The 12,425-nt window shown below is 40.8% G+C and overlaps 1 non-coding gene and 1 pseudogene across 1 annotated transcript; one reads left to right on the plus strand and one right to left on the minus strand.

The window, feature by feature from the left end:
• The first annotated feature begins 925 nt into the window (after positions 1 to 925).
• Positions 926 to 998, plus strand: TRNAR-CCU. Its single transcript has one exon. It is a non-coding gene; the product is annotated as a tRNA-Arg (tRNA).
• Positions 999 to 1,840: 842 nt separating this feature from the next.
• LOC104993346 lies at positions 1,841 to 2,384 on the minus strand (annotated as a pseudogene).
• Positions 2,385 to 12,425: the final 10,041 nt, after the last annotated feature.

Genomic DNA, 12,425 nt, shown 5'->3' on the forward strand with positions numbered 1-12,425 from the left:
TTTTCATTTCACTAGTAGTGCAGCAGAGGCTCAGAACCTAGAAATGATTAACTCACGAGTTTGCTACTAGTAAGTGGCAGAGCTGGGACTCGATTACTTTTATATTAGGTACCATTTGAGTTCCAGGTGCTGACGCCTAGGTCACAACTCTCTCTAAACTCCACTCCAAAGTAACTGTCAAAAGTCAAAATGTAATCTTCCAACCCCACACCTCCTCCTTCCCTAGTCTTTCGGAGCCCCGATCTCTTGCTATGGTATTTGTAATGTCCTTACTGATCCCTTCACTTACCTTTCAGGTATTCCCCAAACAGCAGACCCAGAGATCCTCTTAAAGCAAACCATATCATGATACCCCATGCTTAAATTCTCCAAAACCTTCTCATAATTCTTTTGTAAAAGTCAAAGTCCTTGGTTTAGTCGATAGGGCACTATACAATATGAATTTTCTTAACCTCCTGACCTTATCACCTACTGTGTTAGCCTCCAACCCCTTCATTCCTGTCCCACTTACCCTGTTCTGGAATGCACTTCCCCCGCATATCCTCATGGCTCAGTCTCATTTTTGTGTGCCCCTCCACATACACTTCATATCCTCCTTTACTGCTCTCTTTTTCTCCTTAAAACTTACTATCAGATACAGCATGTACTTCACTTTCTATCTTATTTGTTGTTTGTTTCCCCACTAGAAGGCAAGCCCCAAGAAAGCAGGAATTTTGTCTGTTTTGTTCTCAGTTGAATCTCCACCACTTTGAAATAAAGCCTGAATCCTCATAGATGCATACAAAATATTTGTTGAATAAATGAAACTTTTGATATAAAGTTATTTCAGTCTTATTTATTCAAATGTTTGTTGAGAGTTTTCTATAAGCTACATGTTTTGGGGCATTGGAATACAGTGGTGAACAAGACAGACATAGGAGGGACTTCCCTGGTGGTTCAGTGGTTAAGACTTTGCACCCCTAATGCAGGGGGCTCAGGTTCAATTCCTGGTCAGGGAACTAGATCCCTAGCTGCAACTAAAGAACCACCATGCTGCAATGAATATCTAATATCCCACATGCCACAACTAAGACCTGGTACAGCCAAACAAATAAATTATTTAAAAAAAAAAGACAAGGAATCTCTAGTAGAGTGTTTTTTATTCTCGTGAAGGAGAGTGTAATAAGTCAATAGGTAGAGAAAATAAAACAGGAGTATATATTGAGTGAATGATAGGAGAGGAACATTAGTTAGGGTGGTAAGAGAAAGCCTCTGAAGAAATGACAGTTGGCTTAAGACCTGACTGAGGAGAATGGAATGGCTGTGCAAAGAGCTGAGGAAGCGTGATCCAGGCAGAGGAAAGAGTAGGTACAAAGGCCCTGAGGCAGGAGTAAGCTCACTGTTTAGGAGGACAAGAAAATGGACAGTATGACTGTAGTCCAGTGAACAAGGGTGACAGTGATATCAAAGGAGGAGGAGGAGGAGGACGTAGAGAAGAGATTTTTGTTGCCTGAGATCACAGAACTCATCAGTTACTCATTTAGCTCTATGAATTTTGAATTCTAGCTCTGTGTCAGGTTTCATGCTAGGCTCTGGAGCTTCCAGTGCAAGAGATGACTGATGTTTGTGCAGTGCTTTATAGTTTATGAAGCACCTTTAACATTAAAATGATTTTATTTACAGTTGACTTACACATAAAATCTTGGGTTCTGAATCTGTGATGCCTCCAAGGTCTCTTGATCAAATGGGGCAGCAGCCATCAGGGAAGCCTCCAGAGGGGCCGATCCAAGTTATCTTACTCAAAGTATCACATCAAACAAGGGAAGGCCTGCAGTGGCAGAGGTAGAGGGTCTGAGATTCAGTCTCCCTCTGGACTAAATCTCCCCACACTGTGAGATCACCAGAGGCAGCTTGGTCTTATTGTTGGGGCCTGTGGGAACATTCTCAATCTTTCTCATCACCAAAAGTCCATCAATGATTTTTCCAAACACCATGAGCTTCCCATCTAGCCAATCACACTCAGAGCAGGTGATGAAAAGCTGGCAGCCATTTGTACTGGGACCGCTGTTTGTCATGGAAAGCAGGCCTGGAGCTGAGTATCTAAGCTTAAAATTATCATCTGCGAATGGCCCCCAGTAGATACTGGTGACTCAAGTACCATCTCCATTAACAAAATCTCCACCCTGAATCATGAAATCTTTTATGACCCTGTGGAAGGTGCTCCCTTCGTAGCTTATTGGAACCCCATCTTTTCTGAATTCTGTGTAGAACTGCCTAAAATTCTCGGCAGTCTTAGGCACAACGTCTGCAAAGAGTTCAGTCTTCATGTGGCCAACTTCCTGGCCGCCAATGCTGTCATCAATGAATACCGTGGGATTGACAGGGCTTGAATTTGCCACTGCCATGGCTCTCACCCAGAAGCAGATGAAGCACCTTTAACATTTAATCGTCAGGGTAGTTCTCTTATGATAGATTCTTATTTGTCAATAAAGGCAGAGAGGTAAAGGTTTTATCAGGGTCACACAGCTGATTAGTGACAGAGCCTAGTCACTCTTGTACTTGAACATACCAGTCCTCAAACTGCAAATCCATGGCTTTTTGCCAATACCAGATGACCTAAAAACCAATGACTGCATGTTACTTATTTATCTTAAAGAGGATTTCTAGATATTTATATTTGCATTTTGCTGCTTGCTAAGTTGCTTTAGTCATGTCTGACTCTGCAACCCTGTGGACTGTAGCCCACCAGGCTCCTCTGTCCATGGGATTTTCCAGGCAAGAATACTAGAGTGGTTTGCCATCTCCATCTCCAGGGGATCTGAATTATTCAGTTAGAAATACCAAGGGATAGAGAGCATCTCTGTTTAAGTCCCAGAACTCAAGCATATGTAATTTAAAAAACACAATGGAACAAATCTTGAGAATGGGATAGTTAAGATGCTTTAGGTTTTTGAAAAACAATCCCCAGTTCCTCACTGTCAATCCAGTTAGATACTCAAAATAATTTCCATTTATTCTCCAATGAATGCTGTCATGATTTGTCTCCTGTGTCGTTACTGACGCAGAGTCCTGAGCCACAGCACTGAGTATCTAAACAGCCGTGTTACCAGTTTTCTGCTTTGTCTCCGTGTAAATGCCTCTAATGTTGGTCTAGGCCTGGACTCCTTATTGGGACCCAGCAGTCTAGGTAATGCCTTGTGTTTGTGGGGCTGGCTTTTTTATTTCTTCCCTGTGGAAAATGAGAACCACTTCTCTGCATATCCTACGGTGTACTGTTGCTATGGGAGAAGAACAGTCGCAAGGAAATGGCTTTGCCGAGGGATAGGAATTGACCACAGTTCAGCAAATCAGTTGGATAAACACTGATTGTGTACATTCTCAGGCATGTAAACCCACACTACAGAGCTTTTTAGTAAAATATGGTTCCTGCTCTCAGGAAGGTTAGACTCTGGAGATGAAAGTATCTACTATATACATAATATCTGAGAGTATATGTTAACTGCTATAACGGAAGTGACAGATGTTTTGATTGTACCCAGTACTTAATTTATAGAGGTGACTGAGTTATGACACAGGAGTTCAATGCAATTGAAAGTTTTATTATGCAGAGTTCCCAAGAGGCACATACAGGGGCCTAAGACCGAAAGTTGGCCAGGAGGCAGAAGGTGTGTGGAGAAAGCTTTGGCCAAAGACTTTATTACAGTTTCCACAAGAAGGAATGGGTGAGGCAAGGAAAGAGGTTGAGTTGGCTACTTTTGAATAATTTATTTTTCTTTTTTTTAAAAAGAATTTTGTTATTTTAAAATATTTATTTATTTTTATTTTTGGCTGTGCTGGGTCTTAGTTGTGTGTGGGCTTCCTCTAGCTGTGGTGATCGGGGGCTACTCTTTACTTGTGGTGTGTGGGCTTCTCATAGTGGTGGCTTCTCTTGTGGCAGAGCACGGGCTCTTAGGGCACACAGGCTTCAGTAGTTATGGTGCATGAGCTCAGTAGCTGTAGCACACGGGCTTAGTTGCCCTGTGGCACGTGTGATCCTCTCCCACCAGGGATTGAACCCATGTCTCCTGCATTGGCAGGTGGATTCTTAACCACTGGACCATCAGGAAAGTCCCAGTTTGAATAATCTCAACAGGGCTCTGGGTCATACAGGTGATCCCTAGTTTTCTGGTACCTGGCCTGGGTGATTTAGGGCAGTGAGAATTTTGGTTTGGTGCATGAGAGTCCATAAAGGAGGTGGTTAGGCATACTGGTTTGGATTGGTTGGTTTGCACAAAAAAGTGTGATTGAAGGCAAGTTGTTTTCTGTCTCTATAAATTAGCAAACCCTGAGAGGGACAGTTCCATCCTGGTCTACAAGGCCCAAGACGTCAAAGCATCAATAAAATAAAACAGAAAACAAACAAACAAACATGTCTAGTGTGGATAGGGTGGAACAATGAAGCCACAGTTGTGGGGATCATGATGGTTTCTGGGTTACCCTATATAAGGCAGACACATCTCTAGCTGTTAGAAGTGGCCATAGATTAATTTTTTTTTTAAACAGGATATTAACAAGTGTTATCTCAAACCTGAAAAATTAATCTAAAAAACAGCGTGGGTGTTCCTGAGGGAAATGGTGGAAAAATCACACTCTGGGAATGATCTTTGCTACAATCCTAATCTATTTCTCAGGCTGGGTCATTTTTATTAGTGTCTTCAGGGAAGCAGTGTCTTCAGCAGATGCCAAATTTTAATTCAGTGGCTTTCAAAGGATAGATTGAGGGTATAGTGGAGGGTGCTGATCCTAGATTGGGATTTCCGGACGATTTTGAGAGGAGGAAGATTAGGAAGATTAGGTTTCAAGTAGAGCTGCTCAACTTTTTCAGTGTCATAACCTACTTAGAAAATGAGCATGTCTGTATGGCAAGTTAGCGTAAACAGCTAAGACTGCTTCTTCTCATCACCCTCATGGCAGTCTAGGGATTCTAACCATTTTAAGCTCTACCAAGTCACCCTTTGTGAAGAAGAGGTGGATAGTCAGAGCCATATGAGGGGCAGTGGATGGTCATGATGTTTTGGACCTAGATGATATAGGAGGCAAGCAGCTGGGTATTAACCTCAATAATCTCTGAGGAAAAAAACAAACAAACAGGCAGTCATTTAAAGCTGTGAGGTTCTCAGCTTGACATCAACTGCTCCATTCTGCTTCCATGACTTATGTGACCTTAAGTAAATTGTTTCACATTTGTAAATCGGCTTCTTCATCTGTAAATGAAAAAATGATAATCATTTTAAATGGTGGTGGTTGTGAAGATTAACGAAAATAATCTCAAACTACCCTGCACATTGCCTGGCACATAATACATGGTAGTTGTTACCGGTTTATTCCAAGACCCACATTTTCCTGTAATTTAACAAATTGATACTACACTGTAGTCTCCATCTCGGTAAGACTATATCACTTCAATCCTGCTTTTCTAGAGCCAGTTTTAGATCCTATAATTCTGAGAACCAGTTTCAGCTAATAGTCTGTACATTTGATTATGAGTCAGAGTGATATAGTCTAGTTAATGTATCTAATGAAATCTAGAAAGGCTTAAAATGATCAATGAAGTTCTGTCATCTCTACCAAAGGATTTCCAAGAAATCAGTATGGATCTTGAACTGGCATAGTAGTTTTAGTCACATCAGGTAAGCAGGCTTTATTTAGAGCCTACTACACTATGTGCCAGTGTCTTAGTCCATTTGGGCTGTTATAACAAACTACGATAGATTGAGCAGCTTAAATGACAAACATTTATTTCTTATAGTTCTTGAGGCTGGAATGTCCAAGACTGAAGTGCTGGCAGAGCTGGTGTCAGGTGGGGGCCTTTTTCCTGGTTCATAGATAGTCTGTCCTCACATGGAAGACAGCGTGAGGGAGCTCTCTAGGATCTCTTTTATAAGGGCACTAATCCCATTAATAAGGGTACCATCCTCATCACCTATTCACCTCCCAAAGGGCCCACCTCCAAGTACCATAACAGAGATATTAGGATTTCAACATCATAATTTTGTAAGGACATATACAGTCTGTTTCAGCCAGGCATTGTACTATACCCCCTCACTGACAAAACTTTTGACTCCCCATTGCTTTCAGGACAGAGTTAAAATGGCCCACTGTGGTGTAAGAGGTCCATTATAGTCTGACTCTTTCCCTCTCCACTTCCTTATTCTGGTATTTTCTCAAGCACCTTGTTCATTTCAGTCACTCAGTTGTATCCAATTCTTTGTGAACCCATGGACTGCAGCATTTCAGACCTCCCTGTCCATCACCAACACCCAGAGCATACTCAAACTCATGTCCATTAAGTTGGTGATGCCATCCAACCATCTCATCCTCTGTCATCCCCTTCTCTTCATGCCTTCACTCTTTCCCAGCATCAGGGAGGGTCTTTTCCAATGAGTCAGTTCTTTGCATCAGGCAGCCTAAGTATTGGAGCTTCAGCCTCAGCATCAGTCCTTCCAATGTATATTCAGGACTGATTTCCTTTAGGATGGACTGGTTGGATCTCCTTGCAGTCCAAGAGACTCTCAAGAGTCTTCTCCAACACGACAGTTTAAAAGCATCAATTCTTTGGCGCTCAGCTTTCTTTATAGTCCAACTTTCACATCCATATATGACTATTGGAAAAACCATAGCTTCGACTAGACAGATCTTTGTTGGCAAAGTAATGTCTCTGCTTTTTAATATTCTGTCTAGGTTGGTCATAGCTTTTCTTCCAAGGAGCAAGTGTCTTTTAATTTCATGGCTGTGGTCACCATCTGCAGTGATTTTGGAGCCCCAAAAATAAAGTCTGTCACTGTTTCCTCGTATATTTGCCATGAAGTGATGGGACTGGATGTCATGATCTTAGTTTTTTGACTGTTGAGGTTCTTTTTTTTTTTTTTTAAACTGATTGACATTTTAATAAAAATTTGCAATCATCTAAGTTGCTCAGTCGTGTCTGACTCTTTGCAACCCCATGGACTGTAACCTACCAGGCTCTTCCCATGGGATTTTCCAGGCAAGAGTACTGGAGTGGGTTGCCATTTCCTTCTCCAGAGGATCTTTCACAGCCCAGGGATTGAACCCGGGTCTCCCACATTGTAGGCAGACGCTTAACTGTCTGAGCCACCAGGGAAGTCTACAGTCATCTCCATGGAGTATATAAAATTTTGCCTTTTGCTTTTCTTACTTATATTCAATTCACATTTTCAGTAAGCTGGTCAGAAAGGACCTAATGTCTTATTCTGGCATGAATTACAGTAGAACCCCTACTTGTGTATGTCTGTATTCAAACATTAATAGGCCTGAATCAAAAAATGCACAAATATGAGTCCCATCATGCCTTCAGATTTGTATCCAATCTCCTGTGAATCTGTATGACCATGATGTATGTACATCATCAATGATTTGTAGATCTGTAACTGTATGCATGTATGTCTGTATATGTGAAGGAGGTTTTCAGGTTTTCTGACTGTTGAGTTTTAAGCCAACTTTTTCACTCTCCTCTTTCACTTTCATTAAGAAACTCTTTAGTTCTTCTTCGCTTTCTGCCATAAGGGTGGTGTCACCTGCATATCTGAGGTTATTGATATTTCTCCCGGCAATCTTGATTCCAGCTTGTGCTTCCTCCAGCCCAGTGTTTCTCATGATGTACTCTGCATAGAAGTTAAGTAAGCAGGATGACAATATACAGCCTTGATGTACTCCGTTTCCTATTTGGAACCAGTCTGTTGTTCCATGTCCAGTTTTAACTGTTGCTTCATGACCTGCATACAAATTTCTCAAGAGGCAGGGCAGATGGTCTGGTATTCCCATCTCTTTCAGAATTTTCCACAGTTTGTTGTGATCCACACAGTCAAAGGCTTTGGCATAGTCAATAAAGCAGAAATAGACGTTTTTCTGGAACTCTTTTGCTTTTTTGATGATCCAGCGGATGTTAGCAATTTGATCTCTGGATCCTCTGCCTTTTGTAAAACCAACTTGAACATCTGGAGTTTTATGGTTACATACTGTTGAAGCCTGGCTTGGAGAATTTTGAGGATTACTTTATTAGTGTGTGAGATGAGTACAACTGTGTGGTAGTTTGAGCATTCTTTGGCATTGCCTTTATTTGGGATTGGAATGAAGGCTGACCTTTTCCAGTCCTGTGGCCATTGCTGAGTTTTCCAAATTTGCTGGCATATTGAGTGCAGCACTTTACAGCATCATCTTTCAGGATTTGGAATAGCTCAACTGGAATTCCATCACCTCCACCAGCTTTGTTCATAATGATGCTTCCTGAGGAGGCCCACTTGACTTTGCATTCCAGAATGTCTGACTCTAGGTGAGTGATCACACCATCATGATTATCTGGGTCATGAAGATCATGAATTCTTCTGTGTATTCTTGCCACCTCTTCTGTTAGGTCCACACCATTTCCGTCCTTTATTAAGCCCATCTTTTACATGAAATGTTCTCTTGGTATCTCTAATGTTCTTGAAGAAATCTCTAGTCTTTCCTATTCTATTGTTTTCCTCTATTTCTTTTCACTGATCACTGAGGAAGGCTTTCTTATCTCTCTTTGCTATTCTTTGGAACTCTGCATTCAAATGGGTATATCTTTCCTTTTCTCCTTTGCTTTTCACTTCTCTTCTTTTCACAGCTATTTGTAAGGCCTCCTCAGACAGCCATTTTGCTTTTTTGCATTTCTTTTTCTTTGGCATGGTCTTGATCCTTGTCTCCTGTACAATGTCACGAAACTCCATACATAGTTCTTCAGGCACTCTGTCTATCAGATCTAATCCCTTGAATCTATTTGTCACTTCCACTATATAATCGTAAGGGATTTGATTTAGGTCATGGACAGGGAGGCTTGGTGTGCTGTGATTCATGGGGTTGCAAAGAGTTGGACACGACTGAGTGACTGAACTGAACTGAACTGAATGATCTAGTGGTTTTCCCTACTTTCTTCAGTTTAAGTCTAACCATAACCCTAAGTACCTTGTGTTCCACCCGTATTGAAAGGACTTCCCCACTGTGGTTTTTTACCCAATTAGGGCATCTTTTCATACTTATTTACCTTAGCACATACTGTTCCTACTGGCTTTAATGCCCTTTCACCACATTACTTTATCCATTCGACATGTTTCTTGAAGTTTTACCTAAAATATCAGCCTCAGTATTACTAACGATGCAGAAAAAAGTTAATGTAGCAAGCCTGAGACTGTTGTTCTCTGAAAGTCCTGCTTTCAAGGTTGGCCTTTGGCTAGCATCTGGGAATTTGGATTTTAGGAGAGTTTCTAACTACCCTAACATATAGCAATGGATCACTGAGCCTAAACCGTGCTAGCAATATGGTTTATGCTAAACACCTGCTTTCCTTTTGGGAGTCTGAAATTTTCGTACATGCTCGGCAGAGTGCCTACACTACTAACCTCTGATAAAAGCCATGGATGTCTAGGCTCAGGCAAGTTTCTCTGGTAGACAGCACCTCACAAGTGGGGTTATAGTTTCATTCTGGAGGAACTGATTATGTCCTGTGTGACTCTACTGGGAAGGGACTCTTGGATGTTTATGCTTGGTTTCCTTTGGACTTTTCCCCATGCCCTCTTTCCCTTTGTTGATTATTTTTGTCTTTTGGCTATAATATATCATAACTATGAGTACAGTTATATACTGAGTCCTCTGAGGCCTTCTAGTGAATCACTGAACCTGGGGACTCCTGACACACCTACTAGATGAAATTCTTAATATCTCCTCTCTTCCAGGAAGAAGTACACAACTCATTTTCTGCATACTCCTATAACACTTTCTACTGCCTTTTTCTTTATTTACAATATTTTGTTATCATATTTAATACATATAAAATATTACATATAAATTATAAAGAATGAAAATATAATGGACACTCACGAAGTCACCATCCAATCTGAACTAGGATGTTATCTTGTCTCCCCACCTCCTCCTAACTGTTATTTTGAATTTTGTATTTATAATTTCCTTGCTTTAAAAAAATTGCATATATGCTTAGAAAACATAATGTTCAATTTTGTTTGCATTTGAGCTTCATAAGCATGGTATCATACAGTTTGTATTTTTTTCTGTGATTGTCCTTTTTCATTCAACATTAAATTTCTGATATCTATGTTGTTGCAAGCAACTATGTTTCATTCATAGTCACTGGGGGACAATATTTTATTGTGTGGATATACCATAATTGCTTTATCTGTTCTACTATTGATGGACATTTGAGATGTTTCCAGTTTTTGCTTTTCAGCAGAGCTACTACTAACATTCTTATAATTAATGCTTGGGGCACTTGGGCAGGAGCATCTTAGGATCCACACCTAGGAGCTGAATTGTCAGGTGGTGGAAGACTCTACACACGGACATCATCAGATGGTCAACAAACACCCAAATCAGATTGATTATATTCTTTGCAGCCAAAGATGGAGAAGCTCTATACAGTCAGCAAAAACAAGACCAGGAGCTGACTGTGGCTCAGACATTGAACTCCTTATTGCCAAATTCAGACTTAAATTGAAGAAAGTAGGGAAAACCACTAGACCATTCAGGTATGACCTAAATCAAATCCTTTATGATTATACAGTTGAAGTGAGAAATAGATTTAAGGGACTAGATCTGACAGACAGAGTACCTGATGAACTATGGATGGAGGTTCATGACATTGTCCAGGAAACAGAGATCAAGACCATTCCCATGGAAAAGAAATGCAAAAAAGCAAAATGGCTGTCTGAAGAGACCTTACAAATAGCTGTGAAAAGAAGAGAAGCGAAAGCAAAGGAGAAACGGAAAGATATTCCCATTTGAACATAGAGTTTCAAAGAATAGCAAGAAGAGATAAGAAAGCCTTCCTCAGTGATCAATGCAAAGAAATAGAGGAAAACAACAGAATGGGAAAGACTAGAGATCTCTTCAAGAAAATTAGAGATACCAAGGTAACATTTCATGCAAAGATGGGCTCGATAAAGGACAGAAATGGTATGGACCTAACAGAAGCAGAAGATATTAAGACCAGGTGGCAAGAATACACAGAAAAACTGTACAAAAAAGATCTTCACGACCCAGATAATCACGATGGTGTGATCACTCACCTAGAGTCAGACATCCTGGAATGTGAAGTCAAGTGGGCCTTAGAAAGCATCACTATGAACAAAGCTAATGGAGGTGATAGAATTCCAGTTGAGCTATTCCAAATCCTGAAAGATAATGCTGTGAAAGTGCTGCACTCAATATGCCAGCAAATTTGGAAAACTCAGCAATGGCCACAGGACTGGAAAAGGTCAGCTTTCATTCCAATCCCAAAGAAAGGCAATGCCAAAGAATGCTCAAACTACCGCACAGTTGTGCTCATCTCACATGCTAGTAAAGTAATGCTCAAAATTCTCCAAGCCAGGCTTCAGCAGTACATGAAATGTGAACTTCCAGATGTTCAAGCTGGTTTTAGAAAAGGCAGAGGAACCAGAGATCAAATTGCCAACATCTGTTGTATCATTAAAAAAGCAAGAGAGTTCCAGAAAAAACATCTATTTCTGCTTAATTTACTATACCAAAGCCTTTGACTGTGTGGATCACAACAAACTGTGGAAAATTCTGAAAGAGATGGGAATATCAGACCATCTGCCCTGCCTCTTGAGAAATGTGTATGCATGTCAGGAAGCAACTGTTACAACTGGACATGGAACAACAGACTGGTTCCAAATAGGAAAAGGAGTATGTTAAGGCTGTATATATTTTCACCCTGCTTATTTAACTTATATATAGAGTACATCATGAGAAACGCTGGGCTGAAGAAGCACAAGCTGGAATCAAGATTGCCAGGAGAAATATTGATAACCTCAGATATGCAGAATACACCACCTTTATGGCAGAAAGTGAAGAGGAACTAAAAAGCCTCTTGATGAAAGTAAAATAGGAGAGTGAAAAAGTTGGCTTAAAGCTCAATCAGAAAACTAAGATCAGGGCATCTGGTCATATCACTTCATGGGAAATAGATGGGGAAATAGTGTCAGACTTTATTTTTTTGGCCTCAAAATCACTGCGGATGGTAATTGCAGCCATGAAATTAAAAGATGCTTACTCCTTGGAAGGAAAGTTATGACCAACCTAGATAGCACATTAAAAAGCAGAGACATTACTTTGCCAACAAAGGTCCATCTGGTCAAGGCTATGGTTTTTCCAGTGGTCATGTATGGATGTAGGAATTGGACTGTGAAGAAAGCTGAGTGCCAAAGAATTGATGCTTTTGAACTGTGGTGTTAGAGATTACTCATGAGAGTCCCTTGGACTGCAAGGAGATCCAACCAGTCCATCCTAAAGGAGATCAGTCATGGGTGTTCATTGGAAGGACTGATGCTAAAGCTGAAACTCCAATATTTTGGCCACCTCATGTGAAGAGTTGACTCATTGGAAAAGACCCTGATGCTGGGAGGGGTTGGGGA

Source organism: Bison bison, unplaced genomic scaffold (assembly GCF_000754665.1).
Source record: "Bison bison bison isolate TAMUID 2011002044 unplaced genomic scaffold, Bison_UMD1.0 scf7180017864238, whole genome shotgun sequence".
Classification (NCBI taxonomy): Eukaryota; Metazoa; Chordata; class Mammalia; order Artiodactyla; family Bovidae; genus Bison; species Bison bison.